The following is a 13,103-nucleotide window of genomic DNA, read 5'->3' as shown; positions in this document are numbered from 1 at the left end:
GTGGGATGGGCTTCTGCCCCCAGCACAGCGCGGGCCTGGGAGACGGTGCCGAGGGGCCAGGCCTCTGAGGGAGCTCGTGGTGTCTCCGTGTTCGGTGGGCACGGCCGGGACTTCCTGTCCCCTTCCTCCTGCGGCACGTCCCTTCCGAGGTAACCCTGTACGGTGATCATGGACTTACCGGCTGCGAACGCAGTGGCAGGTGCGAGCTCCCGCAGCCCCCAGGATAAGCGGGCGGGACACGCCATTCCGGCCACCGGGAGCTCACACCGGAGTCAGAGAAGAGCTCTGATGATTTGTTTCTCATCCTCCTAGGGAGTTTGTTTCCAAGATAAAGAGTACATTTTAGTTTTGTTTTAAGGATCAGCTGTATGAATCTTCTGCTCGATTTTGTGCAGTGGTCGGCAGAAAATTTTCGCTTCTTTTTATAGTGAAGAGCAGCAGCCCCAGTGAATTGTCCCTTGGCCAAAATCTAACCAGCTTACAGAAGCCTACAATCTAGCAAACCATCGCTGTGCCCTGTTTTCTCCTCGTGCTTTGTGGCTGAGTGTGGTCCAAAGCCAAGGCGCAGGAACCATCCCGGCTGTTACAATCACTGTGTGAATAAAATAATTGCAGGTAGAAATTTCCAGATGCCTGGGAAATATTTACTAGTCCTTGTGGTGGGGTTCTCCCAGCGGAAGAGCACAAGCTTGGGGGATCTCACAAGGAGGGGCTTCGTTAACAAGCCCCCCAACAGGATCAGGCTGGTCACATGGGCCCCGTCCTCACTTCGAACGCGGGAGCTCCGCTTTCTCCCTTTCATGGGGAGGGCGGCCTTATCGCCCCAGTTGAAGGACTGGGGGCTTCGGGCTTCCGGCAGGATTCTGGTCCGACAAAGCAGGATGCCTCCTGGTGAGCTGTCTAAGTTGTGCCGTTGGAGCTCAGGGGGGAGGTGCCTTCCTCTGAAGAGAGACCAGCGAAGCCACGTCCTCCTGGATGTTCCCACGACGCTGATGTGTAGAATGTTCTCTGGATTCTCGCACAGTCCCTCACTCACAGGTGCCCCGAGCTCATCCTCCTCCCACTTGGTTTCTTCTTCTCTCCTTGAGGATAACAGTAACCACAGCCAGCTGACACCCCAGTTTGGTGCTGAGGTGCCCTGAGTCCTCTGAGCTTCCCCAGGATCCAGGGGGATGGGCCGGGCAGGTGCCCTCAGCCTGGTACAAAGTCTGTCCTACTCTCGACTGGACGCTCACAGCACACCAGAGGCTAGGACCCGTCCACTGGGACCACTGCGTCTGTTACCCCATTTCACAGGGGAGGAGGTTGAGGCCCGAGGATGTTGACAGCTTGCTGAAAGCTAGTTTTGAGGGCTGGCAGAGTGGAAACTGGGTCACTGACCCAGAATCCCAGGACAGGGGCACAGCCCGGCTTAGTCTCTCTTCTGGGCCCACCACACTGCTGGGCGGACCAGCAGAGAGCGAGGCTACAGCCGGTTTCCTCTGCCGGGCTGCTCACAGGCTGGGAGCTCAGGCGTCAGCGTCTGGAGAACCCATCCGCCCGAGCAACATCAGTATTGCAGACGGTCATCTTTGAATGAGGCAAGATGCAGATGAAAATGCAATGCAGTGAGACGGGGCTCTGGTCATTCCTAAACAAAGTGGCTCATGGGTTCTGACTGTTAATAAGGGCCTGCTCCCTACACCCCCACTACTATGTATATTGGAGAAAACCAAAGCGCCCCGAGGAATCTGGGTCCTGGAAAATTGCAAAAGACATAAATAACATGCCTGATAGATCTGTATTCAAAAATAAATGGCCTCATTCTAAATACAGAAAATCTTATTTATTCCTGCTCGCATCTGCTGCCTTTTCTCTGCCACTAAATATTTTATCCAAGGTGCCGGGAGCAGAATTAAATGGGGGGTTAAAAAAGAAATCGGTGAACGTCAAGCCAGGAGGCAAATGGAGCTTTTACCTTGCAAGGCTCACAGCCCCCCTGGCTAATCAGTGCTGTGTGATTTGCATATTGCACACTGCGAGCATCTCATTATCATCGGAGCGATCCGCCAAGCCTGGCACATCCACACCCAGAGCACCTGCACCTGGACCCCGCGCCCGGTATGCCCAGCCCGCCACCAGAGGGCAGCGTCCCTCCCACGTCTCCAGGGAGGAAGGCATGAAGTCCCCAGTTTGATGTTCTGTTCCATGGCGGGATGGGTCGAACAGGTTTTCATTACATCACCGGCTGCTAATCTGTGGCTTCTCCCGTTCTCTTTCTGTTCATACTGGAGCGGGGGAAGGACACAAATGCTTCTCTCTGCAGCTGGGGTCTTCTAAGTAGGAAATCTTCAAGAAATTTTGTGGGTGGGCCGCCCACGGCCTTGGATGGTGCCCTCGGCCCCACATGTGTGGATGAGCCAGATGAGCTGCTGCAAGTGTGGGTCACGCCGCATTCTGATAGGGAGGGGTCCCTTACTCTGTACAGGAAGGGCAGGGCCTTAAGGACCCAGCAACACCAGAAGGACACAGTGACATTCGGCACAAGTATACTCAAAGTCCTCACACTTTTGTTAAAGTAGGTATTTAATTAAGCAGCTTACTTGGAATCCACCTTTCTGTCTCACACACACGTACACACCCGCACACACAAGTACGCGCGCGCACACGGAAGCACACACGTACACACACTCCCACCTCCTCTATGGCTCATGTCCTCTGTGTGGATACCAGCCTGCTTTGGGAGGTCTCAGGGCGGAAAGCATCCGTCCCTTTTCCATTCCTGCACCGTGTGAGCCAGAGTCAAGGAAGGCCCATTACACTGCAAAGGTTATTTCCTTTCTTGTATGTGGTTTTCAATTCCCCTTTCAGCTTTACTTTCCCTTAATGATGATTTTTCCAGACTCGGTTAAACGCTATAATGAAATGAAAGTAATTCTGTAAAACCCTGGCCCACAGAGAGAGCCTGCACCGGCACGTGCTGGAGATGACACGGCAGAGCCGAACTAGGAGAGCCACTGGCCTGAGTGCGGCCGTCAGGAAAACCACCGCCTCCGCTTCCGCGGATCTCAGCCATAAGCCCCCGTGATGCTTTCTCTCTCATGTCTGGCTTCAGTTGATTTTAATGCACATGGTCTTCAAAGTGTGGTACATTATGTTCCCTGAAGGGTCCACGGACACCTGAATTTGTCTTCGGGATAAAGGAGAATTTCTGGCGCGTTGAGTATTTTGGGGAGGAGATGCCAAGCACTGAGGTCTGTCTTCCTATCCCTAAGTTCCAGAGTCCTTGGGATCCCTGACACCCTTGCCAGGGCCTCCTAGATGCCAAGGCGGGTGGAGAAGCCACCGGCCAGGAGTGCAGAACGGCTGACCCCTGGGAGGAGCCACAGAGCCCTACTGGAGGGTCCAGCTCAGCTGGCGCCCACCCTCCATGCCCTGGCACATGGGAGGGAAGGCTTTGTCCATCAGAGCTGGATGGGGAAGCCCGGGACACGCCCCGCCTGTCTTCTGTGTACCCTCCTCAGGGAGGTGACCGTGTAGGGAGACAGGCACAAACGTCCTAATCATCAGCTTCTGCCCTAGCGACTTTGTCAGTCTCCCCAGCAGGACAAGCTTATGCTGGGTCACATCTAGCAGGATCTAGTGAAGGAGAGGAACCGAAAAAGAGACTGGAGACCACGTACTGGTAATATCTTGATGGAAGGACATTTGGGAAAAAGTTTAAAGCACTCTTGAATTAATACATTCAATAGCTGCTTGGTTTTCTGATTTTCATGTTTTGTAGTCTTAAATCAGAATATATCATTCTGCCCAAAGTGTCTAAATTGTGTTGAAGACTTGTGCCACATAATCAGGACTTGATTAAATACCATCTTGCATTATATAAACTTCTTGCGGGCAGGTCCAGATCATCGAGCATCCTTGTTTGCCTCGAGGACCCTGGGGGATCTGGTGCAGGATCAGTGCACAAACTCGCACCTGGTGATGTGAGGGAGCACTGTTTCACAGGAGAGTCCGAGCTTCCCAAGCAGCTGCCGTGTGTCCATCCCATGAGGGGAGGTCTGAATCGCGTACCCCCCTCATCTCCTCCTTTCCTTCCACTCCATAAAGGCCCACGCTCTGCTGGGCACCGTGTTCTCCTAGTGACTAACCAATGCCAGGCCCAGAGCAGAGGCTTGGCGTGCAACTCCTGAGTAAGTGAGGGGCACATGGGCCGTTACTGAGTCCTGGAATATCTTCCTTAGGGAATGGACTTTGTTACATGCAAAATCCTCACAGCCCTCCCACCTGTCTGGAGACACAGGATCGGAGGGGCGACCACCTGGAGCTGGGGGCGAGCTGACCTTTAACGGAAACCCTGTGATGGGGAGAAAGGGGGACCAGAGTGTGATGGAGACAGTCTGAGCTGAACACATAAAAGAATTAAAAAAAGGATGGTGTGGAGCAGAGAAAGAGTTGATCCCGAACCTTCAGTAGTCCGGCAGTCTTGTCCTGGGGGCCAGGCAGAGCCTGCTTCCTCCAAGAAGTGACGTGGCAGCCGCCTGGCTGGGCGCCTTCCCAGGGACATCTATTTAAAATCCCAACACTTCACACGCTTAGTGTCCACACATGGCTGGGGTTTTCTTTTGATAAAGTAAGTGCCAGATGCCCTTATTCCTATAAAAAGAACAACATGCTGGATGGATTTTTTTCATCAGGAGCTGAAAGGTCACATCTTCTTTGGGTAGAGCCAGCATCCAGGAGTTGCCGGGCTCAGGTGTCCACCTTCCATTGAGTGGACAATTCTTGGCCCTGCATGGAATGTACTCTGGTTCATTAGCTTGAGCAGAGAGGGAGCAGACGCTCTGCTTCCCTGAAGACTTCTGGGTCCCCGGGCTCTGGGTGTGCTTGGGGCTCAGAGTCACAAGCTTGTGCCGTTTGAGACACCAGGCCGGCATGTCTGACCTCTGCCCAATGCAAGAAGCACTTTAGGACAATGCAACACAACGGCGGCAACCTCCCTCTGCTTGACCTTTCCAGGACAGCCTCTTCCAGGGTTGGGGAGCTAAGCAAGAATGTGAATTGACCTGAAACCTGACTCCTCCAGTCTGCTGCTTCTGTTCACTGGTCATAGGATCAGTGACAAGACCTAAGTCTTCTCTGTGCGTCCAAGTTCAGGTTGCCCCGACGTGGAGAAGCTGAGCGGCCATTTCACCCACCTGCACCTTGCCAAGGGCAGCTCTTAGCAAAGAGAAAAGTTATACTAATAAGGCAAATTTTATACAAAGAAAGGAAAACAGGGGTAAAAGAAAGAAAATCAGGCTCATTCCTTTAGAGCAGATAGTTTCACCAGAGGGTAGAGAGAAGGGGTAACAGAATCACCTGAAAAGTTTTTCCTAATGCACCAGTGCCCTGTGTATGGGAGAGGGGGAGACAGAAGGAGATGGAGACACCCCCTGGGCTCTGTCCCCACTGCTTATGACTGGGGACCTTTGCTCCGGCACATCCACTAAGTACATGTGAGGGCAGGTAAATATTTCATTGTGAAGTCATCTGGCTTGAACACAGAGTTCATGTCATCTTATGTGTTTACAGCACTGATATTTAAATATGGAAATGTTAGTGATGGGAGGAAGTTTGGAGTTATCTAGTTCATTCTAGCAGTGTTTTCAGAACAGGGAAAAGAAACTAAGGCCCAAATAGGTTAGGAAACAGATTTGATGACTAAACGCAAAGGCTGGGATGGGGTGTCTGAGTCTCAAATGAAACTGTTTCAGGTACACATGGCACGGAGACTGGTCTTCCTGTCCCTGTAATATAAGAACACAGAAACACTAAAAGGAATGGGAGCTCCTGAGGACATCAAGGATTTTAGCCACAAACACTCAAATTTCATTAAGCCTCTGTAACAAAAAGATGGAGATGGGTTTGTCTTAATCTCACAACTGATGCATAATTAAAAAGCTTAAAAAATATAACCACCGGACATCATATATTATTTATCAAAATCTCTCAGGATCAGGTAATTAGTTGTCAGCAAAACTTCTCAAGACCAGTGGGAATTCTTCCCATATTTTGAGAGAACGTTTTCCCCTTAGACTTCTCTTATTTCTGATTTCACAAGTCCAAGCAGATCATTTCTTCATGTTGAATTAAAATCTCCAGTCATCTTTCTAAGATACTAACAAAGCCTTTGCTGGCTTTTCAAACACAGACTTAGCTTCTGACTCTGAGGACCTGAGGTTTGCTGTCAAGAGCTGCTCATTGGGAAGCATGTGCACTGATTCATGGACTCCACTGAGACGCGAGCAGGAACAGAGCTGACTGCAAGGTGGCATGTGACATTCATCAACCTCCCCGTGGAAGCGATTACACAAGACGGCGATTCTGACCATTTCCATCAGCTATCAGCCATTCAGTATGCAATATGGTGAGTTTACAACGGTAACAAGTCACAGACCCTAGTTATTTCTGGGAATATCCTGCTTTAGTGGCATATGAGTGGTCCGATGTGAGGAACATGGCTTTTCTATGTTTTAGTAATTCACCGACACCACGTCCTGTCTTGCCCTCCTTCCACGTCCCCCACCTCCCAGCATTCATTCTAACCACCTCGAATGGCCCTGCAGGATCCCCTTGGCTACTGTTGTTCTCTGGCTGGTTTTTGAATCTGATCCTCTAACCTTCTCATTGATTCTAAGAGATCTCAACATCCCTGCAGTTAATTCCTCTTCTGCTCTGGTCTCCAGATTTGAGGTCTGCTGTTTGCTAGAGCGCAGCCCAGAGGTGGAATCTTTAATGCTGTTTCTTCACCTTGTCTGGTTCTCCCCCCACTCTGCACAGTGGCTGGCGTGGTACTTCCTGGGCCCTGCTGGCAAGTTATGGACAATAAACTGTGAACAGAAGTGCCCACTGGTGTCATTTCCAGGCCTGGGAGGAGGGCAGTCCCAGCAGCGTGGGACCGTGGTGACCATGGGGAGCAGGGCCCCCACCCCACTCACACCCTGATCTCGGGGGCATGTGTGATCATGGTGAGAGAGTCTCTGTATTGTTTTGAGTTACGGAGGTGGTGTTTGGTTTGTTTTGTTTTTGTGTTCTGTTATCCACAGAGACCTAGCCTATCCTGGCGCCTTCCTGCCTCATCTGATGGGACTTGAGTTTGGGGCGGGGAATGCCGCGCTGCCAAGCATTAGTCACGAGCTCCGCCTTAGCGCTGACTGCAAGGCAGACTCTGGATCAGATTTCTCTTGTTTCCTCACACTGAAGCTGTGTTCACCTCGCAGGGTCCCTGGCTGCTATCCCAGATGCCACGGGCCTCCATCCAGAGATGCCAGAAGCAGAGTACTGGTCCTTCTTCAGCACGTACTGCTCCCTCACCTTGACTCCGGCCAGAAAATCAGAAGAATACCCCAAGATCGACTCGGATAACTCCCCAGTCCCAGCGCCGAACTGTCCACGGCATAGTTTAGATTGCAACTACTGGCTTGTGTGCTCCAGGGTACAGATATAGGCCCTGTGTTGGACAGCCGGTCACCATGGTGATGAGGAGGGTAGCAAACATCTGTACAGGGAACGAGGGGACCAGAAGAGGGAGGTTATGGGCGAGGAAGTCCCCATCTCTCGGGACAAATCCCGAACGCGGCTGCCTGGCGTGGGTTCACCTGGGCTCTGCTGTGGGCTCCGGAGACGCCGTGCTTTGAGGTGTGCGGGTCTGACCTTCTGCTCTTTCCGTGGCAGACACTGCCTGGTCTGGGCGCACGAATGTCTGAGACATCAACAGCCACGGGCAGTAGGCAGGCAGGCGGCAGGGGGTTTAGCTTTATGGGATGTTTCCCTTCGCGTGCGCTCGTGTGAGAGAACACGTACTAGTGCTAGCTGTTTTGTGTGGTGCGACCACACAAGCCCGTGCTTTCATGCATATACTCATTCAACAGGCATTCACGGGAAGGTATCTGAGCTCTTAGTGTTCAGACGAGGGACAAAGATCCATGTCTTACTCAAGGCGTCTGGTGGCTGAGGGGCAGAGCAGGGACTCAAACTCAGGCCTCTGGGGCTGGAAGTCTGTGCTCGAGAAACGCCTTGCAGGGAGTCAACTGCATTAGAGCAGCTACACCAAGGTGATGGTCTTCTCAGAACCCGAGCAGCGATTCCAACCGATGTGCACGTGCAAAAAATGAAACATAGAAAGTGCCACGAGAGGCAGGGGGTCAGGGGGCTGGGTTTGGAACCACTTACTGGCAGTGTGGCCACAGAGGAGTCACTGAACGTGGTTAAGACAAAGTTTCCACGGCTGTGACACAGGCTAGGGTAGTGCTTTCTTCATAGGGCTCCATATAGAGGATTTGATGCGTTTCTTCGTGAGGCAAGGCATATGCAAGAATAACTGAGTGACAGGCGGACGTTCCTGGTCCTACTGCCTCGGCGGGTAACCCCGACTTGCATTAACAAAGGGGTGGTCTGGGTCTGGGCAGCTGTAATCCCACAGCCTTCCGTTCCTAGTCAGAGGGTCGCCAGCATCCCCGGTGGCACCCCCACCTCCTTCATCTTCGGGGATAAACAGTGAAACGTCATTGAAATGAGGTTCGCAGTTCCTGTTGTTTTTCAATAACCAGGCTGTTGCTGAGGGACGTTCGTGGACATGGAAATCCTGACAGTGAAGCGAGGGAGACCAGCTGACTTCTGTGGGATGTTGACATCCTCAGGGCAGTTTCTAGAATGCCCGGGTCTAAGTCTGGAGCTGAGGCAGCCCCACAAGGACAGATAAGAATGACGCGTGTGGGAGATAAGCTGGCGGATGGTCCAACGGGATCTGAGGGGCACAGGAGGCCACGGTGGGCGCAGATGCACTTGGACCAGCCCAGTGGGCCCACAGGCCCTTGACAGCCAGTCACATCTAGACTGGCCATCTTAGTCTCCCCGGGTGCCTGACACCTTCATCCCTTGCCATGGACCACTGTCCAGAGTCTGGAAACCTGAAGGCATTCCCTCCATGGATGAGGGTGGTCTAGAGAGAAGGAACCTTGTTGTATCGATGTCCGGGCTGAATGAGCGGTGAGCAGTTGTAGTTTTCTCTGTGTCTCTCTACAGGTGGACATTTAGATGCTCTCCAAGTCAGAATCATTAATACTTTATGGAGCTGGGCAGGAAAAATGCTCATTTTAGTTACATTAAATACTGAGCGCATTTGGCTTATGGCTCAGAATGACTGCCGTTGGGTTTAGCCAATGCTCTGCCCCACGGTGCCTCCTAGGTCTGTGGCTTTTCCAGATGCTGCTTACATTTTAGGTATTTTCATCATAATTTCCATGTCATATCCTCCCTTAGAAGTCACAGATGAAGTGGAATATAATTTTTGAAGTATTTAATTTCTATAAGCACTCATGAAACGTGATTTTTTTTTTTTTTTTTTTTACACCGAGTCACAAGACTTTGGTGCTCATAAAGAAAACAGCTATCTTTGTGGCAGGTGTCAGTATGGAGCGAGGGATGGCAATCCAGCCCGGGGAACCTCAAAGTAGAGGGAAGGTTGCGGAAGAGATGTTCATATCTGTACACATATCCCTTCCAGGTTGATGTGGAACTCAAAAAATGCACTTCCTCTATAAAGATATCACAGACAATAATTTATGAGTGGATAGAGTTTAATAGTTTTCAAAACTGATGCCAGGGAAGAATTAACTACACATTCATGCTCCTGACTCCTGGCAGTGCTAGAGGAGAAAGTAGAGTTGACATCTGCTGGGTTTCCAGGTTGGGGAAATTACAAGGTAAAGTGACAGTAGGTTTAACAGCGGTGCTCCCCCGTGCCAGGAGCTGTGCTAAGACCTGCATTAGCTTATTTAATTTCCTTTATGACCTTAGGGAGCACGGATTGCTGTTACCCTTGCTTTGCAGACAAGAAAACAGAGACACAAAGAGTGAAACACTCATCCAAATTCACGGAGCTTCTAAGTGGTGAAGCTTGTGTTCAACCACAGCTATGTCACCCTCACGGGACAGCTCCGTCAAGCCAGTCACAAGCTTCTGGCCGTGCACTGGTGAAGATTTCTTGGTCTGGCCAAAGATTTCCCATCCTGTCAATCAGAGAAGTAACCAACACTAAGTCCAAAGAACTAGGAATCTGTGGTTTGAATAATAACATATAAGGCTTGCACATGATTCCAAGTCCATCGAACAACTGGCCACATAACTTATTTTAAAACCATCAGTCCAGTCGGAATGATGTACGATGTGTACAAAAATTCACTTCAAATCAACACCAGGGCAGTTTTCGAGCGACTGAAATGCCCTAACCAGGTACCTCAGACATGGTTAATATGAAAGAAGCCCATCAAGAGTCTCCACGCCACAGTGTCTCCATACCCTGTGCAAAAAATCATTATCTAAATGTATGTCAGGAAGTTTAAAAAATAGCTTCAGAGACGCTGGAAGCACCTTCTCACCAGTACAATGATGTCTGATATATCCCCCAGCTCCCTCACACAGTCCAAGGCTGGGGCTGTGCCCCACAAGACGAACTGTCACCGTGATCCTAGAACCAAGGTCCCACGTGGCTTGGTCTGCTTGCGACCTGAGCCGACTGGGCGCTGGACACACCGAACATCGACGTGCAATAGAGCAGGCACAGCATCCAAGTACTTAATAAACCATGATTTTAAACTGACGTCAATACGCGTGTTCCACGGTAAATAGGACTTGAGAGCTTTGTTTGGATCTCACGCAATGGAGAAAGTCTGGTGTGATGGGGATGAACAGGGAAGAGCCCTCCCTGTGCAAAGTGCACACTAAGTCATCCCACGGGTCTTCACAAATGCCTTCGCCCATGATGACGTCTCTTCCCACAGAAGCCTTTCCCCGTCAACATCTTTTGAATACTCAGAACCGTAAGGCATGGAATCACAGCAAAATCACGAATCGTGAGGTAACTGATTTATCCACCTGGGGCCCCGCCGGACCCTTTGTTGATGTCTCTCAGAGCACCTCACTGGGATAAAAAGCTGCCAGGTCATCAGTGCTGACCCCAGACAAGCTGTTCTAGGAAACAACGTCAAGAATTGCAAAACAGGCCTGAGACTTGTCCTGGTGTCACAGCCTCTGGACGCAAGGTTGAACCTGGTATGTAAGGACCGCGTGACCAGGCTTCGATGTAAGTGAGCAGCACAGAATGAGCCAGCATAGCAAAACCCTACCTGATTTCACAGCATGCCTGACCACAGTGAGAACAGTGTTTCTAGAGCATTCTGGGCTCGAACTCGGGATGTGCTAACATACCTCTGTCCACAGCAGCTGTGGGAAAGGGGCCTTGCTGGCCAGCCTGGCCACATCCGCACCTCCTCCACACCAGCCCTCGGCGGGGCACAGTCAGCCCAGGGCACGGCGGACAGGGATCTGGGGGTCCCAGGTACGTGGACAGAGGGCAGAGTGCCACGAGGGCCGTGACCCCGGGGAGGAGTGGGAGCAGCGGGGCTACAGGAAACGGAAGGACAGGGGCAACAGAGGGCACCAGGCGTGGGCACCAGGCAGAGGCAAGGCAGAAGGTGTCGTGGTCTGCATGGACTTTTCCCGAAATCTGGGCACTATAGCTCAGGCACCGCCTGACTAGATGGATCCTAAAACCAAGCTAGAGGAATGCACAGAAGGGAAGCTAGCTGAGGGCTTTACTAAGCATTATTCCTGCTGACTTCCCTGGGGCAAGGCTGCCTGGCCACGCAGGGTCCTCGGATCTGGCCTCATCTTCCAAGTACCTTTAAGCTGTGGACTAGTTCAGGTTAAAATTCAGCCCTGGGATTACATCCATACCAAACCACAAGTTAAATAAATACCCTTCAGGCCACTTTTTCGGCTCTGTCCATCATCCCGGCCCGATGGCTCCAGGCTGTGCCCCAAGTCCACCACCCCTCTCTCGCACCCACCAGCGTCTCAGAAGAGTTGAGGGAATAAGGGCTTCTCTATGTGGGGGAAGACCTGGTTCTCAAGCAACCCCGACACCTCCCACTTTCCCTGGGGTATAGGCCATTTCATGATAAGGGCATGTCCGTGAATAACAGTATTTGTCTTGGAGCACGCAGATGATTGTTGAGATAGTAGAGGTGTGGATGTCTCACAGCTGGGCTGAAACACTGGACGACTTCGAGTCTCATTAGGAAACCACACCCCACCAACCCTGTGCTGTACCAGCATTACCCTGTGTGGCTGCTGGTGATGCGCAAGATGGAAACACTATAAACAATAATATAAACCTGCATCAAAGTGTGAATTCTTAACAGGACCCAGGATTGGAGTTCTCAAAACACCCCAGGAATATCTTCATTTTCACTTCTGGGTGGCCAACCTCAGTAAATCTTGACACAGTTGTAGGACAGTATGAAGAAGTTTTAAATCTTATACTGAGGTCAAAATTCTGTGTCACTGCATGACATTTGCCCAGAATAATAAAACAAAGATTGCATTTTGCTCATCAAAATCAGTCGGTGGCTACCATGATCTGAGGACTCAGCAAATCGGAGGTACGCGGAGCTGTTTCCAGCCAACGGGTGGGTCACTTCGGTTAACCGGACAGATTTTCCCACAGGGTGGGTGCACACCTCTGCTCAAGGAGCTCAGGCTCCCAGCAGCCCCCATGTCCCCACCTCGTCTCGCCGTCAGCCTGATGTCAGCATTCTGAAAGGTCCGATGTGTTAAGACCCCTTTTGGGAAACAAAGCAAATCGATATTGCATTCGATATTCCGAGTCCATGAACGGCAACGTCTCTCCCCACTGACCCAGCCTCGTGTCTCCTCGGAGCTCACAATTCCAAGCATGTTAGGCCCTCTGCAAACACTTCCAGGGTGTTCCCCACCCCAATATTTTTTCCAATTTTTTTTTTTTTTTAGAAGTGGTGTCTGGAAGTGAAACAGTTAAGTCACAGATTAGAAAAAGACAATCTTCAAAGTTCACCCATTATTCACACAGGAACCAAGATTCCCAGGGCTCTCGGTCCCCCAACTTGAGAAATCCAAGCATCAGCATCTATAACCTTCCAGGGAACACCACTAAGTGGATGAAGCTGCCGCATCAGCTGTGATTGATTTAAAATATTTGGGGCTCTGTTATCACCCCAACACAATTTTATATAAATGCCTTGAAGAAAAATTTCCTTTCAATG

The 13,103-nt window shown here is 51.0% G+C and overlaps 1 protein-coding gene and 1 long non-coding RNA gene across 6 annotated transcripts in view; one reads left to right on the top strand and one right to left on the bottom strand.

Annotated features, from left to right (window-relative positions):
• Nucleotides 1–13,103, bottom strand: part of DPP6 (dipeptidyl peptidase like 6) — a 949,209-nt gene that overhangs the window by 113,385 nt on the left and 822,721 nt on the right. The gene's annotated exons all lie outside the window — the stretch shown is intronic.
• On the top strand, nt 5,597–6,848 carry LOC141371597 (uncharacterized). Its single transcript, XR_012376677.1, has 3 exons — nt 5,597–5,735; nt 6,173–6,388; nt 6,708–6,848. It is a non-coding gene; the product is annotated as an uncharacterized lncRNA (long non-coding RNA).

The sequence above is a fragment of the Callorhinus ursinus genome, unplaced genomic scaffold (genome assembly GCF_003265705.2).
Source record: "Callorhinus ursinus isolate GAN/ISIS: 27379988/994484 unplaced genomic scaffold, GSC_fseal_2.0 scaffold80, whole genome shotgun sequence".
Classification (NCBI taxonomy): Eukaryota; Metazoa; Chordata; class Mammalia; order Carnivora; family Otariidae; genus Callorhinus; species Callorhinus ursinus.
Note: the sequence above shows the minus strand (reverse complement) of the source record. Positions and strands in the feature narration are given on the sequence as shown.